The sequence below is a fragment of the Heterodontus francisci genome, unplaced genomic scaffold, assembly GCF_036365525.1.
Source record: "Heterodontus francisci isolate sHetFra1 unplaced genomic scaffold, sHetFra1.hap1 HAP1_SCAFFOLD_57, whole genome shotgun sequence".
Lineage (NCBI taxonomy): Eukaryota > Metazoa > Chordata > Chondrichthyes > Heterodontiformes > Heterodontidae > Heterodontus > Heterodontus francisci.
The window spans coordinates 9,846,985-9,862,719 of NW_027142024.1; positions in this window are offsets into that span (position 1 = coordinate 9,846,985).

The following is a 15,735-nucleotide window of genomic DNA, read 5'->3' on the forward strand; positions in this document are numbered from 1 at the left end:
CTGTGTTACTGGGTGTCAGTGTATGTCTTTGTTACTGGGTGTCAGTGTGTGTCTTTGTTACTTGGTGTAAGTGTGTGCCTGTTTAACTGGGTGTCAGTGTATGTCTTTGTTACTGGGTGTCAGTGTATGTCCTTGTTACTTGGTGTCAGTGTGTGTCTGTGTTACTGGGTGTCAGTGTGTTTCTGTGTTACTGGGTGTCAGTGTGTGTCTTTGTTACTGTGTGTCAGTGTATATCTTTGTTACTTGGTGTCAGGGTGTGTCTGTGTTATTTGGTGTCAGTGTATGCCTTTGTTACTTGGTGCAAGTGTGTGTCTTTGTTACTTGGTGTCAGTGCATGTCTTTGTTACTGGGTGTCTGTGTATGTCTTTGTTACTTGGTGTCATTGTGTGCCTGTGTTGCTGGATGTCAGTGTATGTCTGTGTTACTTGGTGTAAGTGTGTCTCTTTGTTACTGGGTGTCATTGTATGTCTTTGTTATTTGGTGTCAGTGCATGTCTTTGTTATTTGGTGTAAGTGTGTGTCTGTGTTACTGGGTGTCAGTGTATGTCTTTGTTATTTGGTGTCAGTGTATGTCTTTGTTACTTGGTGTAAGTGTATGTCTTTGTTTCTGCGTGTCAGTGTGTGTCTTTGTGACTTGGTGTAAGTGTTTGTCTGTGTTACTGGGCGTCAGTGTATGTCTTTGTTACTTGGTGTAAGTGTATGTCTTTGTTACTGGGTGTCAGTGTTTTTCTGTGTGACTGGATGTCAGTGTATGTCTTTGTTACTTGGTGTCAGTGTATGTCTGTATGACTGGGTGTAACTGTATGTCTTTGTTACTGGGTGTCAGTGCATGTCTTTGTTACTTGGTGTCAGTGAGTGTCTATGTTACTGGGTGTCATTGTATGTCTTTGTTACTTGATGTAAGTGTGTGTCTGTGTTTTTGGGTGTCAGTGTATGTCTGTGTTACTGGGTGTAAGTGTATGTCTTTGATACTTGGTGTCAGTGTGTGTCTTTGTTACTTGGTGGAAGTGTGAGTCTGGGTTACTGGGTCTCAGTTTATGTCTGTGTTAATGGTTGTAAGTGTGTGTCTGTGTTACTGGGTGTCAGGGTGTGTCTTTGTTACTTGTTGTCAGTGTATGTCTTTGCTACTTGGTGTAAGTGTGTGTCTGTGTGACTGGGTGTCAGTGTATGTCTTTGTTACTTGGTGTCAGCGTATGTCTTTGTTACTGGGTGTCAGTGTGTGTCTTTGTTACTTGGTGTCAGTGTGTGTCTGTGTTACTGGGTGTCAGTGTATGTCTGTGTTACTTGGTGTCAGTGTATGTCTTTGTTATTTGGTGTCAGTGTATGTCTTTGTTACTTGGTGTAAGTGTGTGTCTGTGTTACTGGGTGTCAGTGTATGTCTTTGTTACTTGGTGTAAGTGTGTGTCTGTGTTACTGGGTGTCAGTGTATGTCTGTGTTACTTGGTGTAAGTGTGTCTCTTTGTTACCGGGTGTCAGTGTATGTCTTTGTTACTGGGTGTCAGTGGCTGTCTTTGTTACTTGTTGCAAGTGTGTGTCTGTGTTACTGGGTGTCAGTGTATGTCTTTGTTACTTGGTGTATGTGTGTGTCTGTGTTACTGGGTGTCAGTGTATGTCTTTGTTACTGGGTGTCAGTGTGTGTCTTTGTTAGTTGGTGTAGGTGTGTGCCTGTTTTACTGGGTGTCAGTGTATGTCTTTGTTACTGCGTGTCAGTGTGTGTCTGTGTTACTGGGTGTCAGTGTATGTCTTTGTTATTTGGTGTCAGTGTATGTCTTTGTTACTTGGTGTAAGTGTATGTCTTTGTTTCTGCGTGTCAGTGTGTGTCTTTGTGACTTGGTGTAAGTGTTTGTCTGTGTTACTGGGCGTCAGTGTATGTCTTTGTTACTTGGTGTAAGTGTATGTCTTTGTTACTGGGTGTCAGTGTTTTTCTGTGTGACTGGATGTCAGTGTATGTCTTTGTTACTTGGTGTCAGTGTATGTCTGTATGACTGGGTGTAACTGTATGTCTTTGTTACTGGGTGTCAGTGCATGTCTTCGTTACTTGGTGTCAGTGAGTGTCTATGTTACTGGGTGTCATTGTATGTCTTTGTTACTTGATGTAAGTGTGTGTCTGTGTTTTTGGGTGTCAGTGTATGTCTGTGTTACTGGGTGTAAGTGTATGTCTTTGATACTTGGTGTCAGTGTGTGTCTTTGTTACTTGGTGGAGGTGTGAGTCTGGGTTACTGGGTCTCAGTTTATGTCTGTGTTAATGGTTGTAAGTGTGTGTCTGTGTTACTGGGTGTCAGGGTGTGTCTTTGTTACTTGTTGTCAGTGTATGTCTTTGCTACTTGGTGTAAGTGTGTGTCTGTGTGACTGGGTGTCAGTGTATGTCTTTGTTACTTGGTGTCAGCGTATGTCTTTGTTACTGGGTGTCAGTGTGTGTCTTTGTTACTTGGTGTCAGTGTGTGTCTGTGTTACTGGGTGTCAGTGTATGTCTGTGTTACTTGGTGTCAGTGTATGTCTTTGTTATTTGGTGTCAGTGTATGTCTTTGTTACTTGGTGTAAGTGTGTGTCTGTGTTACTGGGTGTCAGTGTATGTCTTTGTGACTTGGTGTAAGTGTGTGTCTGTGTTACTGGGTGTCAGTGTATGTCTGTGTTACTTGGTGTAAGTGTGTGTCTTTGTTACCGGGTGTCAGTGTATGTCTTTGTTACTGGGTGTCAGTGGCTGTCTTTGTTAATTGTTGCAAGTGTGTGTCTGTGTTACTGGGTGTCAGTGTATGTCTTTGTTACTTGGTGTATGTGTGTGTCTGTGTTACTGGGTGTCAGTGTATGTCTTTGTTACTGGGTGTCAGTGTGTGTCTTTGTTAGTTGGTGTAAGTGTGTGCCTGTTTTACTGGGTGTCAGTGTATGTCTTTGTTACTGGGTGTCAGTGTGTGTCTGTGTTACTGGGTGTCAGTGTATGTCTTTGTTACTGTGTGTCAGTGTATGTCTGTGTTACTTCGTGTAAGTGTGTCTCTTTGTTACTGGGTGTCAGTGTATGTCTTTGTTATTTGGTGTCAGTGCATGTCTTTGTTACTTGGTGTAAGTGTATGTCTTTGTTACTGGGTGTCAGTGTTTTTCTGTGTGACTGGATGTCAGTGTATGTCTTTGTTACTTGGTGTCAGTGTATGTCTGTATGACTGGGTGTAACTGTATGTCTTTGTTACTGGGTGTCAGTGCATGTCTTTGTTACTTGGTGTCAGTGAGTGTCTATGTTACTGGGTGTCATTGTATGTCTTTGTTACTTGATGTAAGTGTGTGTCTGTGTTTTTGGGTGTCAGTGTATGTCTGTGTTACTGGGTGTAAGTGTATGTCTTTGATACTTGGTGTCAGTGTGTGTCTTTGTTACTTGGTGGAAGTGTGAGTCTGGGTTACTGGGTCTCAGTTTATGTCTGTGTTAATGGTTGTAAGTGTGTGTCTGTGTTACTGGGTGTCAGGGTGTGTCTTTGTTACTTGTTGTCAGTGTATGTCTTTGCTACTTGGTGTAAGTGTGTGTCTGTGTGACTGGGTGTCAGTGTATGTCTTTGTTACTTGGTGTCAGCGTATGTCTTTGTTACTGGGTGTCAGTGTGTGTCTTTGTTACTTGGTGTCAGTGTGTGTCTGTGTTACTGGGTGTCAGTGTATGTCTGTGTTACTTGGTGTCAGTGTATGTCTTTGTTATTTGGTGTCAGTGTATGTCTTTGTTACTTGGTGTAAGTGTGTGTCTGTGTTACTGGGTGTCAGTGTATGTCTTTGTGACTTGGTGTAAGTGTGTGTCTGTGTTACTGGGTGTCAGTGTATGTCTGTGTTACTTGGTGTAAGTGTGTGTCTTTGTTACCGGGTGTCAGTGTATGTCTTTGTTACTGGGTGTCAGTGGCTGTCTTTGTTAATTGTTGCAAGTGTGTGTCTGTGTTACTGGGTGTCAGTGTATGTCTTTGTTACTTGGTGTATGTGTGTGTCTGTGTTACTGGGTGTCAGTGTATGTCTTTGTTACTGGGTGTCAGTGTGTGTCTTTGTTAGTTGGTGTAAGTGTGTGCCTGTTTTACTGGGTGTCAGTGTATGTCTTTGTTACTGGGTGTCAGTGTGTGTCTGTGTTACTGGGTGTCAGTGTATGTCTTTGTTACTGTGTGTCAGTGTATGTCTGTGTTACTTCGTGTAAGTGTGTCTCTTTGTTACTGGGTGTCAGTGTATGTCTTTGTTATTTGGTGTCAGTGCATGTCTTTGTTATTTGGTGTAAGTGTGTGTCTGTGTTACTGGGTGTCAGTGTATGTCTTTGTTATTTGGTGTCAGTGTATGTCTTTGTTACTTGGTGTAACTGTATGTCTTTGTTTCTGCGTGTCAGTGAGTGTCTTTGTTACTTGGTGTAAGTGTTTGTCCTTGTTACTGGGCGTCAGTGTCTGTCTTTGTTCCTTGGTTTAAGTGTATGTCTTTGTTACTTGGTGTCAGTGTTTGTCTGTGTTACTGGGTGTCAGTGTATGTCTTTTTTACTTAGTGTATGTGTGTGTCTGTGTTACTGGGTGTCAGTGTATGTCCTTGTTACTGGGTGTCAGTGAGTGTCTTTGTTACTTGGTGTAAGTGTGTGTCTGTTTTACTGGGTGTCAGTGTATGTCTTTGTTACTGGGTGTCAGTGTCTGTCTTTGTTACTTGGTGTAAGTGTGTGTCTGTGTTACTGGGTGTCAGTGTATATCTTTGTTACTTGGTGTATGTGTGTGTCTGTGTTACTGGGTGTCAGTGTATGTCCTTGTTACTGGGTGTCAGTGAGTGTCTTTGTTACTTGGTGTAAGTGTGTGTCTGTTTTACTGGGTGTCAGTGCATGTCTGTGTTACTTGGTGTCAGTGTGTGTCTGTGTTACTGGGTGTCAGTGTATGTCTGTGTTACTTGGTGTAAGTGTGTCCCTTTGTTACTGGGTGTCAGTGTATGTCTTTGTTATTTGGTGTCAGTGCATGTCTATGTTATTTGGTGTAAGTGTGTGTCTGTGTTAATGGGTGTCAGTGTATGTCTTTGTTATTTGGTGTCAGTGCATGTCTTTGTTACTTGGTGTAACTGTATGTCTTTGTTTCTGCGTGTCAGTGAGTTTCTTTGTTACTTGGTGTAAGTGTTTGTCCGTGTTACTGGGCGTCAGTGTCTGTCTTTGTTACTTGGTGTTAGTGTATTTCTTTGTTACTTGGTGTCAGTGTTTTTCTGTGTTACTGGGTGTCAGTGTAAGTTTTTGTTACTTGGTGTCAGTGTATGTCTGTGTGACTGGGTGTAACTGTATGTCTTTGTTACTGGGCGTCAGTGCATGTCTTTGTTACTTGGTGTCAGTGAGTGTCTATGTTACTGGGTGTCAGTGTATGTCTTTGTTACTTGATGTAAGTGTGTGTCTGTGTTTTTGGGTGTCAGTGTGTGTCTGTGTTACTGGGTGTAAGTGTATGACTTTGTTACTTGGTGTCAGTGTGTGTCTTTGTTACTTTTTGGAAGTGTGCGTCTGGGTTACTGGGTATCAGTTTATGTCTGTGTTACTGGGTGTAAGTGTGTGTCTGTGTTACAGTGTGTCAGTGCATGTCTTTGTTACTTGGTGTAAGTGTGTGTCTGTGTTACTGGATGTCAGTGTATGTCTTTGTTACTTGATGTAAGTGTGTGTCTGTGTGACTGGGTGTCAGTGTATGTCTTTGTTACTTGGTGTCAGTGTATGTCTTTGTTACTGGGTGTCAGTGTGTGTCTTTGTGACTTGGTGTAAGTGTGTGTCTGTGTTACTGGCTGTCAGTGTATGTCTTTGTTACTTGGTGTAAGTGTGTGTCTGTGTTACTGGGTGTCAGTTTATGTTTTTGTTACTTGGTGTAAGTGTATGTCTTTGTTACTGGTTGTCAGTGCGTCTCTTTGTTACTTGGTGTCAGTGTTTGTCTGTGTTACTGGATGTCAGTGTATGTCGTTGTTACTTGGTGTAAGTGTGTGTCTGTGTTACTGGGTGTCAGTGTATGTCTTTGTTACTTGGTGTAAGTGCGTGTCTGTGCTACTGGGTGTCAGTGTATGTCTTGAAAACTTGGTGCAAGGGTGTGTCTGTGTTACTGGGTGTCGGTGTATGTCTTTGTTACTTGTTGTAAGTGTGTGTCTGTGTTACTGGGTGTCAGTGTATGTCTTTTTTACTGGGTGTCAGTGTGTTTCTTTGTTACTTGGTGTAAGTGTGTGTCTGTGTTACTGGGTGTCAGTGTATGTCTTTGTTACTGGGTGTCAGGGTATGTCCTTGTTACTTGGTGTCAGTGTGTGTCTGTGTTACTGGGTGTCAGTGTGTGTCTTTGTTCCTGTGTGACAGTGTATGTCTTTGTTACTGGGTGCAATTGTGTGTCTGTGTTACTGGGTGTCAGTGTGTGTCTTTGTTACTTGTTGTCAGTGTGTGTCTGTTTTACTGGGTGTCAGTGTGTGTCTGTGTTACTGGGTGTCAGTGTGTGTCTTTGTTACTGTGTGTCAGTGTATGTCTTTGTTACTGGGTGTCAGTGTGTGTCTTTGTTACTTGGTGTAAGTGTGTGTCTGTGTTACTGGGTGTCAGTGTATGTCTGTGTTACTTGGTTTAAGTGTGTGTCTTTGTTACTGGGTGTCAGTGTATGTCTTTGTTATTTGGTGTCAGTGTATGTCTTTGTTACTTGGTGCAAGTGTGTGTCTGTGTTACTGGGTGTCAGTGTATATCTTTGTTTCTTGGTGTATGTGTGTGTCTGTGTTACCGGGTGTCAGTGTATGTCTTTGTTACTTGGTGTCAGTGTGTGTCTGTGTTACTGGGTGTCAGTGTGTGTCTTTGTTACTGTGTGTCAGTGTATGTCTTTGTTACTTGGTGTCTGTGTATGTTTTTGTTACTTGGTGCAAGTGTGTGTCTTTGTTACTTGGTGTCAGTGCATGTCTTTGTTACTGGGTGTCAGTGTATGTCTTTGTTACTCGGTGTCAGTGTGTGTCTATGTTACTGGGTGTCAGTGTATGTCTGTGTTACTTGTTGTAAGTGTGTCTCTTTGTTACTTGGTGTCAGTGTATGTCTTTGTTATTTGGTGTCAGTGTATGTCTTTGTTACTTGGTGTAAGTGTGTGTCTGTGTTACTGGGTGTCAGTGTATGTCTTTGTTACTTGGTGTAAGTGTGTGTCTGTGTTACTGGGTGTCAGTGTATGTCTGTGTTACTTGGTGTAAGTGCGTGTCTTTGTTACCGGGTGTCAGTGTATGTCTTTGTTACTGGGTGTCAGTGTCTGTCTTTGTTACTTGGTGCAAGTGTGTGTCTGTGTTACTGGGTGTCAGTGTATGTCTTTGTTACTTGGTGTATGTGTGTGTCTGTGTTACTGGGTGTCAGTGTGTGTCTTTGTTACTTGGTGTAAGTGTGTGCCTGTTTTACTGGGTGTCAGTGTATGTCTTTGTTGCTGCGTGTCAGTGTATGTCCTTGTTACTTGGTGTCAGTGTGTGTCTGTGTTACTGGGTGTCAGTGTGTTTCTGTGTTACTGGGTGTCAGTGTGTGTCTTTGTTACTGTAGTGCAGTGTATGTCTTTGTTACTTGGTGTCAGGGTGTGTCTTTGTTACTTGGTGTCAGTGCATGTCTTTGTTACTGGGTGTCTGTGTATGTCTTTGTTACTTGGTGTCAGTGTATGTCTGTGTTACTTGGTGTAAGTGTGTCTCTTTGTTACTGGGTGTCAGTGTATGTCTTTGTTATTTGGTGTCAGTGCATGTCTTTGTTATTTGGTGTAAGTGTGTGTCTGTGTTACTGGGTGTCAGTGTATGTCTTTGTTATTTGGTGTCAGTGTATGTCTTTGTTACTTGGTGTAAGTGTATGTCTTTGTTTCTGCGTGTCAGTGTGTGTCTTTGTGACTTGGTGTAAATGTTTGTCTGTGTTACTGGGCGTCAGTGTATGTCTTTGTTACTTGGTGTAAGTGTATGTCTTTGTTACTTGGTGTCAGTGTTTGTCTGTGTGACTGGATGTCAGTGTCTGTCTTTGTTACTTGGTGTCAGTGTATGTCTGTGTGACTGGGTGTAACTGTATGTCTTTGTTACTGGGTGTCAGTGCATGTCTTTGTTACTTGGTGTCAGTGAGTGTCTATGTTACTGGGTGTCATTGTATGTCTTTGTTACTTGATGTAAGTGTGTGTCTGTGTTTTTTGGGTGTCAGTGTATGTCTGTGTTACTGGGTGCAAGTGTATGTCTTTGTTACTTGGTGTCAGTGTGTGTCTTTGTTACTTGGTGGAAGTGTGCGTCTGGGTTACTGGGTCTCAGTTTATGTCTGTGTTACTGGTTGTAAGTGTGTGTCTGTGTTACTGGCTGTCAGGGTGTGTCTTTGTTACTTGTTGTCAGTGTATGTCTTTGCTACTTGGTGTAAGTGTGTGTCTGTGTGACTGGGTGTCAGTGTATGTCTTTGTTACTTGGTGTCAGTGTATGTCTTTGTTACTGGGTGTCAGTGTGTGTCTTTGTTACTTGGTGTAAGTGTGTGTCTGTGTTACTGGGTGTCAGTGTATGTCTGTGTTACTTGGTGTCAGTGCATGTCTTTGTTACTGGGTGTCAGTGTATGTCTTTGTTATTTGGTGTCAGTGTATGTCTTTGTTACTTGGTGTAAGTGTGTGTCTGTGTTACTGGGTGTTAGTGTATGTCTTTGTTACTTGGTGTAAGTGTGTGTCTGTGTTACTGGGTGTCAGTGTATGTCTGTGTTACTTGGTGCAAGTGTGTGTCTTTGTTACCGGTTGTCAGTGTATGTCTTTATTACTGGGTGTCAGTGTCTGTCTTTGTTACTTGGTGCACGTGTGTGTCTGTGTTACTGGGTGTCAGTGTATGTCTTTGTTACTTGGTGTATGTGTGTGTCTGTGTTACTGGGTGTCAGTGTATGACTTTGTTACTGGGTGTCAGTGTGTGTCTTTGTTACTTGGTGTAGGTGTGTGCCTGTTTTACTGGGTGTCAGTGTATGTCTTTGTTACTGGGTGTCAGTGTGTGTCTGTGTTACTGGGTGTCAGTGTATGTCTTTGTTACTGTGTGTCAGTGTATGTCTTTGTTACTTGGTGTCAGTGTGTGTCTGTGTTACTGGGTGTCAGGGTGTGTCTTTGTTACTTGGTGTCATTGTATGTCTTTGTTACTTGGTGCAAGTGTGTGTCTTTGTTACTTGGTGTCAGTGTATGTCTTTGTTACTTGGTGTCAGTGTGTGTCTGTGTTACTGGGTGTCAGTGTATGTCTGTGTTACTTGGTGTAAGTGTGTCTCTTTGTTACTGGGTGTCAGTGTATGTCTTTGTTATTTGGTGTCAGTGCATGTCTTTGTTATTTGGTGTACGTGTGTGTCTGTGTTTCAGGGTGTCAGTGTATGTCTTTGTTATTTGGTGTCAGTGTATGTCTTTGTTACTTGGTGTAACTGTATGTCTTTGTTTCTGCGTGTCAGTGAGTGTCTTTGTTACTTGGTGTAAGTGATGTCCTTGTCACTGGGCGTCAGTGTCTGTCTTTGTTCCTTGGTGTAAGTGTATGTCTTTGTTACTTGGTGTCAGTATTTGTCTGTGTTATTGGGTGTCAGTGTATGTCTTTTTTACTTAGTGTATGTGTGTGTCTGTGTTACTGGGTGTCAGTGTATGTCTTTGTTACTGGGTGTCAGTGTGTGTCTTTGTTAGATGGTGTATGTGTGTGTCTGTGTTACTGGGTGTCAATGTATGTCTTTGTTACTGGGTGTCAGTGTGTGTCTTTGTTACTTGGTGTATGTATGTGTCTGTTTAACTGGGTGTCAGTGTATGTCTTTGTTACTGGGTGTCAGTGTCTGTCTTTGTTACTTGGTGTAAGTGTGTGTCTGTGTTACTGGGTGTCAGTGTATGTCTTTGTTACTTGGTGTATGTGTGTGTCTGTGTTACTGGGTGTCAGTGTCTGTCTTTGTTACTGGGTGTCAGTGTGTGTCTTTGTTACTTGGTGTAAGTGTGCGTCTGTTTTACTGGGTGTCAGTGCATGTCTGTGTTACTTGGTGTCAGTGTGTGTCTGTGTTACTGGGTGTCAGTGTATGTCTGTGTTACTTGGTGTAAGTGTGTCTCTTTGTTACTGGGTGTCAGTGTATGTCTTTGTTATTTGGTGTCAGTGCATGTCTATGTTATTTGGTGTAAGTGTGTGTCTGTGTTACTGGGTGTCAGTGTATGTCTTTGTTATTTGGTGTCAGTGCATGTCTTTGTTACTTGGTGTAACTGTATGTCTTTGTTTCTGCGTGTCAGTGAGTGTCTTTGTTACTTGGTGTAAGTGTTTGTCCGTGTTACTGGGCGTCAGTGTCTGTCTTTGTTACTTGGTGTTAGTGTATTTCTTTGTTACTTGGTGTCAGTGTTTTTCTGTGTTACTGGCTGTCAGTGTAAGTCTTTGTTACTTGGTGTCAGTGTATGTCTGTGTGACTGGGTGTAACTGTATGTCTTTGTTACTTGGCGTCAGTGCATGTCTTTGTTACTTGGTGTCAGTGAGTGTCTATGTTACTGGGTGTCAGTGCATGTCTTTGTTACTTGATGTAAGTGTGTGTCTGTGTTTTTGGGTGTCAGTGTGTGTCTGTGTTACTGGGTGTAAGTGTATGACTTTGTTACTTGGTGTAAGTGTGTGTCTGTGTTACTTGGTGTCAGTTTATGTCTTTGTTACTGGGTGTCAGTGTGTGTCTTTGTGACTTGGTGTAAGTGTGTGTCTGTGTTACTGGGTGTCAGTGTATGTCTTTGTTACTTGGTGTAAGTGTATGTCTTTGTTACTGGTTGTCAGTGCGTCTCTTTGTTACTTGGTGTCAGTGTCTGTCTGTGTTACTGGGTGTCAGTGTATGTCGTTGTTAATTGGTGTAAGTGTGTGTCTGTGTTACTGGGTGTCAGTGTATGTATTTGTTACTTGGTGTAAGTGCGTGTCTGTGCTACTGGGTGTAAGTGTATGTGTTGTAAACTTGGTGCAAGGGTGTGTCTGTGTTACTGGGTGTCGGTGTATGCCTTTGTTACTTGTTGTAAGTGTGTGTCTGTGTTACTGGGTGTCAGTGTATGTCTTTTTTACTGGGTGTCAGTGTGTTTCTTTGTTACTTGGTGTAAGTGTGTGTCTGTGTTACTGGGTGTCAGTGTATGTCTTTGTTACTGGGTGTCAGTGTATGTCCTTGTTACTTGGTGTCAGTGTGTGTCTGTGTTACTGGGTGTCAGTGTGTGTCTTTGTTCCTGTGTGACAGTGTATGTCTTTGTTACTGGGTGCAATTGTGTGTCTGTGTTACTGGGTGTCAGTGTGTGTCTTTGTTACTTGTTGTCAGTGTGTGTCTGTTTTACTGGGTGTCAGTGTGTGTCTGTGTTACTGGGTGTCAGTGTGTGTCTTTGTTACTGTGTGTCAGTGTATGTCTTTGTTACTGGGTGTCAGTGTGTGTCTTTGTTACTTGGTGTAAGTGTGTGTCTGTGTTGCTGGGTGTCAGTGTATGTCTGTGTTACTTGGTGTAATTGTGTGTCTTTGTTACTGGGTGTCAGTGTATGTCTTTGTTATTTGCTGTCAGTGTATGTCTTTGTTACTTGGTGTAAGTGTGTGTCTGTGTTACTGGGTGTCAGTGTATGTCTTTGTTACTTGGTGCAAGTGTGTGTCTGTGTTACTGGGTGTCAGTGTATGTCTTTGTTACTTGGTGTATGTGTGTGTCTGTGTTACCGGGTGTCAGTGTATGTTTTTGTTACTTGGTGTCAGTGTGTGTCTGTGTCACTGGGTGTCAGTGTGTGTCTGTGTTACTGGGTGTCAGTGTGTGTCTTTGTTACTGTGTGTCAGTGTATGTCTTTGTTACTTGGTGTCAGTGTGTGTCTGTGTTACTGGGTGTCAGGGTGTGTCTTTGTTACTTGGTGTCTGTGTATGTCTTTGTTACTTGGTGCAAGTGTGTGTCTTTGTTACTTGGTGTCAGTGCATGTCTTTGTTACTGGGTGTCAGTGTATGTCTTTGTTACTTGGTGTCAGTGTGTGTCTATGTTACTGGGTGTCAGTCTATGTCTGTGTTACTTGGTGTAAGTGTGACTCTTTGTTACTTGGTGTCAGTGTATGTCTTTGTTATTTGGTGTCTGTGTATGTCTTTGTTACTTGGTGCAAGTGTGTGTCTTTGTTACTTGGTGTCAGTGCATGTCTTTGTTACTGGGTGTCAGTGTCTGTCTTTGTTACTTGGTGTAAGTGTGTGTCTGTGTTACTGGGTGTCAGTGTATGTCTTTGTTACTTGGTGTATGTGTGTGTCTGTGTTACTGGGTGTCAGTGTATGTCTTTGTTACTGGGTGTCAGTGTGTGTCTTTGTTACTTGGTGTAAGTGTGTGTCTGTTTTACTGGGTGTCAGTGCATGTCTGTGTTACTTGGTGTCAGTGTGTGTCTGTGTTACTGGGTGTCAGTGTATGTCTCTGTTACTTGGTGTAAGTGTGTCTCTTTGTTACTGGGTGTCAGTGTATGTCTTTGTTATTTGGTGTCAGTGCAAGTCTATGTTATTTGGTGTAAGTGTGTGTCTGTGTTACTGGGTGTCAGTGTATGTCTTTGTTATTTGGTGTCAGTGCATGTCTTTGTTACTTGGTGTAACTGTATGTCTTTGTTTCTGCGTGTCAGTGAGTGTCTTTGTTACTTGGTGTAAGTGTTTGTCCGTGTTACTGGGCGTCAGTGTCTGTCTTTGTTACTTGGTGTTAGTGTATTTCTTTGTTACTTGGTGTCAGTGTTTTTCTGTGTTACTGGCTGTCAGTGTAAGTCTTTGTTACTTGGTGTCAGTGTATGTCTGTGTGACTGGGTGTAACTGTATGTCTTTGTTACTGGGTGTCAGTGCATGTCTTTGTTACTTGGTGTCAGTGAGTGTCTATGTTACTGGGTGTCAGTGTATGTCTTTTTTACTTGATGAAAGTGTGTGTCTGTGTTTTTGGGTGTCAGTGCATGTCTGTGTTACTGGGTGTAAGTGTATGTCTTTGTTACTTGGTGTCAGTGTGTGTCTTTGTTACTTGGTGGAAGTGTGCGTCTGGGTTACTGGGTGTCAGTTTATGTCTGTGTTACTGGTAGTAAGTGTGTGTCTGTGTTACTGGGTGTCAGTGTGTGTCTTTGTTACTTGTTGTCAGTGTATGTCTTTGCTACTTGGTGTCAGTGCATGTCTGTGTTACTGGGTGTAAGTGTATGTCTTTGTTACTTGGTGTCAGTGTGTGTCTTTGTTACTTGGTGGAAGTGTGCGTCTGGGTTACTGGGTGTCAGTTTATGTCTGTGTTACTGGTTGTAAGTGTGTGTCTGTGTTACTGGGTGTCAGTGTGTGTCTTTGTTACTTGTTGTCAGTGTATGTCTTTGTTACTTGGTGTCAGTGTATGTTTTTGTTACTGGGTGTCAGTGTGTGTCTTTGTTACTTGGTGTAAGTGTGTGTCTGTGTTACTGGGTGCCAGTGTATGTCTGTGTTACTTGGTGTAAGTGTGTGTCTTTGTCACTGGGTGTCAGTGTCTGTCTTTGTTATTTGGTGTCAGTGTATGTCTTTGTTACTTGGTGTAAGTGTGTGTCTGTGTTACTGGGTGTCAGTGTATGTCTGTGTTACTTGGTGTAAGAGTGTGTGTCTTTGTTACCGGGTGTCAGTGTATGTCTTTGTAACTGGGTGTCAGTGTACGTCTTTGTTACTTGGTGTATGTGTGTGTCTGTGTTACTGGGTGTCAGTGTATGTCTTTGTTACTGGGTGTCAGTGTGTGTCTTTGTTACTTGGTGTAAGTGTGTGTCTGTTTTACTGGGTGTCAGTGTCTGTCTTTGTTACTGGGTGTCAGTGTATGTCCTTGTTACTTGGTGTCAGTGTGTGTCTGTGTTACTGGGTGTCAGTGTGTGTCTTTGTTACTGTGTGTCAGTGTATGTCTTTGTTACTTGGTGTCAGTGTGTGTCTGTGTTACTGGGTGTCAGGGTGTGTCTTTGTTACTTGGTGTCAGTGTATATCCTTGTTACTTGGTGTCAGTGTGTGTCTGTGTTACTGGGTGTCAGTGTGTGTCTTTGTTCCTGTGTGACAGTGTATGTCTTTGTTACTGGGTGCAATTGTGTGTCTGTGTTACTGGGTGTCAGTGTGTGTCTTTGTTACTTGTTGTCAGTGTGTGTCTGTTTTACTGGGTGTCAGTGTGTGTCTGTGTTACTGGGTGTCAGTGTGTGTCTTTGTTACTGTGTGTCAGTGTATGTCTTTGTTACTGGGTGTCAGTGTGTGTCTTTGTTACTTGGTGTAAGTGTGTGTCTGTGTTGCTGGGTGTCAGTGTATGTCTGTGTTACTTGGTGTAATTGTGTGTCTTTGTTACTGGGTGTCAGTGTATGTCTTTGTTATTTGGTGTCAGTGTATGTCTTTGTTACTTGGTGTAAGTGTGTGTCTGTGTTACTGGGTGTCAGTGTATGTCTGTGTTACTTGGTGTAAGTGTGTCTCTTTGTTACTGGGTGTCAGTGTATGTCTTTGTTATTTGGTGTCAGTGCAAGTCTATGTTATTTGGTGTAAGTGTGTGTCTGTGTTACTGGGTGTCAGTGTATGTCTTTGTTATTTGGTGTCAGTGCATGTCTTTGTTACTTGGTGTAACTGTATGTCTTTGTTTCTGCGTGTCAGTGAGTGACTTTGTTACTTGGTGTAAGTGTTTGTCCGTGTTACTGGGCGTCAGTGTCTGTCTTTGTTACTTGGTGTTAGTGTATTTCTTTGTTACTTGGTGTCAGTGTTTTTCTGTGTTACTGGCTGTCAGTGTAAGTCTTTGTTACTTGGTGTCAGTGTATGTCTGTGTGACTGGGTGTAACTGTATGTCTTTGTTACTGGGTGTCAGTGCATGTCTTTGTTACTTGGTGTCAGTGAGTGTCTATGTTACTGGGTGTCAGTGTATGTCTTTTTTACTTGATGAAAGTGTGTGTCTGTGTTTTTGGGTGTCAGTGCATGTCTGTGTTACTGGGTGTAAGTGTATGTCTTTGTTACTTGGTGTCAGTGTGTGTCTTTGTTACTTGGTGGAAGTGTGCGTCTGGGTTACTGGGTGTCAGTTTATGTCTGTGTTACTGGTAGTAAGTGTGTGTCTGTGTTACTGGGTGTCAGTGTGTGTCTTTGTTACTTGTTGTCAGTGTATGTCTTTGCTACTTGGTGTCAGTGCATGTCTGTGTTACTGGGTGTAAGTGTATGTCTTTGTTACTTGGTGTCAGTGTGTGTCTTTGTTACTTGGTGGAAGTGTGCGTCTGGGTTACTGGGTGTCAGTTTATGTCTGTGTTACTGGTTGTAAGTGTGTGTCTGTGTTACTGGGTGTCAGTGTGTGTCTTTGTTACTTGTTCTCAGTGTATGTCTTTGTTACTTGGTGTCAGTGTATGTTTTTGTTACTGGGTGTCAGTGTGTGTCTTTGTTACTTGGTGTAAGTGTGTGTCTGTGTTACTGGGTGCCAGTGTATGTCTGTGTTACTTGGTGTAAGTGTGTGTCTTTGTTACTGGGTGTCAGTGTCTGTCTTTGTTATTTGGTGTCAGTGTATGTCTTTGTTACTTGGTGTAAGTGTGTGTCTGTGTTACTGGGTGTCAGTGTATGTCTGTGTTACTTGGTGTAAGAGTGTGTGTCTTTGTTACCGGGTGTCAGTGTATGTCTTTGTAACTGGGTGTCAGTGTACGTCTTTGTTACTTGGTGTATGTGTGTGTCTGTGTTACTGGGTGTCAGTGTATGTCTTTGTTACTGGGTGTCAGTGTGTGTCTTTGTTACTTGGTGTAAGTGTGTGTCTGTTTTACTGGGTGTCAGTGTCTGTCTTTGTTACTGGGTGTCAGTGTATGTCCTTGTTACTTGGTGTCAGTGTGTGTCTGTGTTACTGGGTGTCAGTGTGTGTCTTTGTTACTGTGTGTCAGTGTATGTC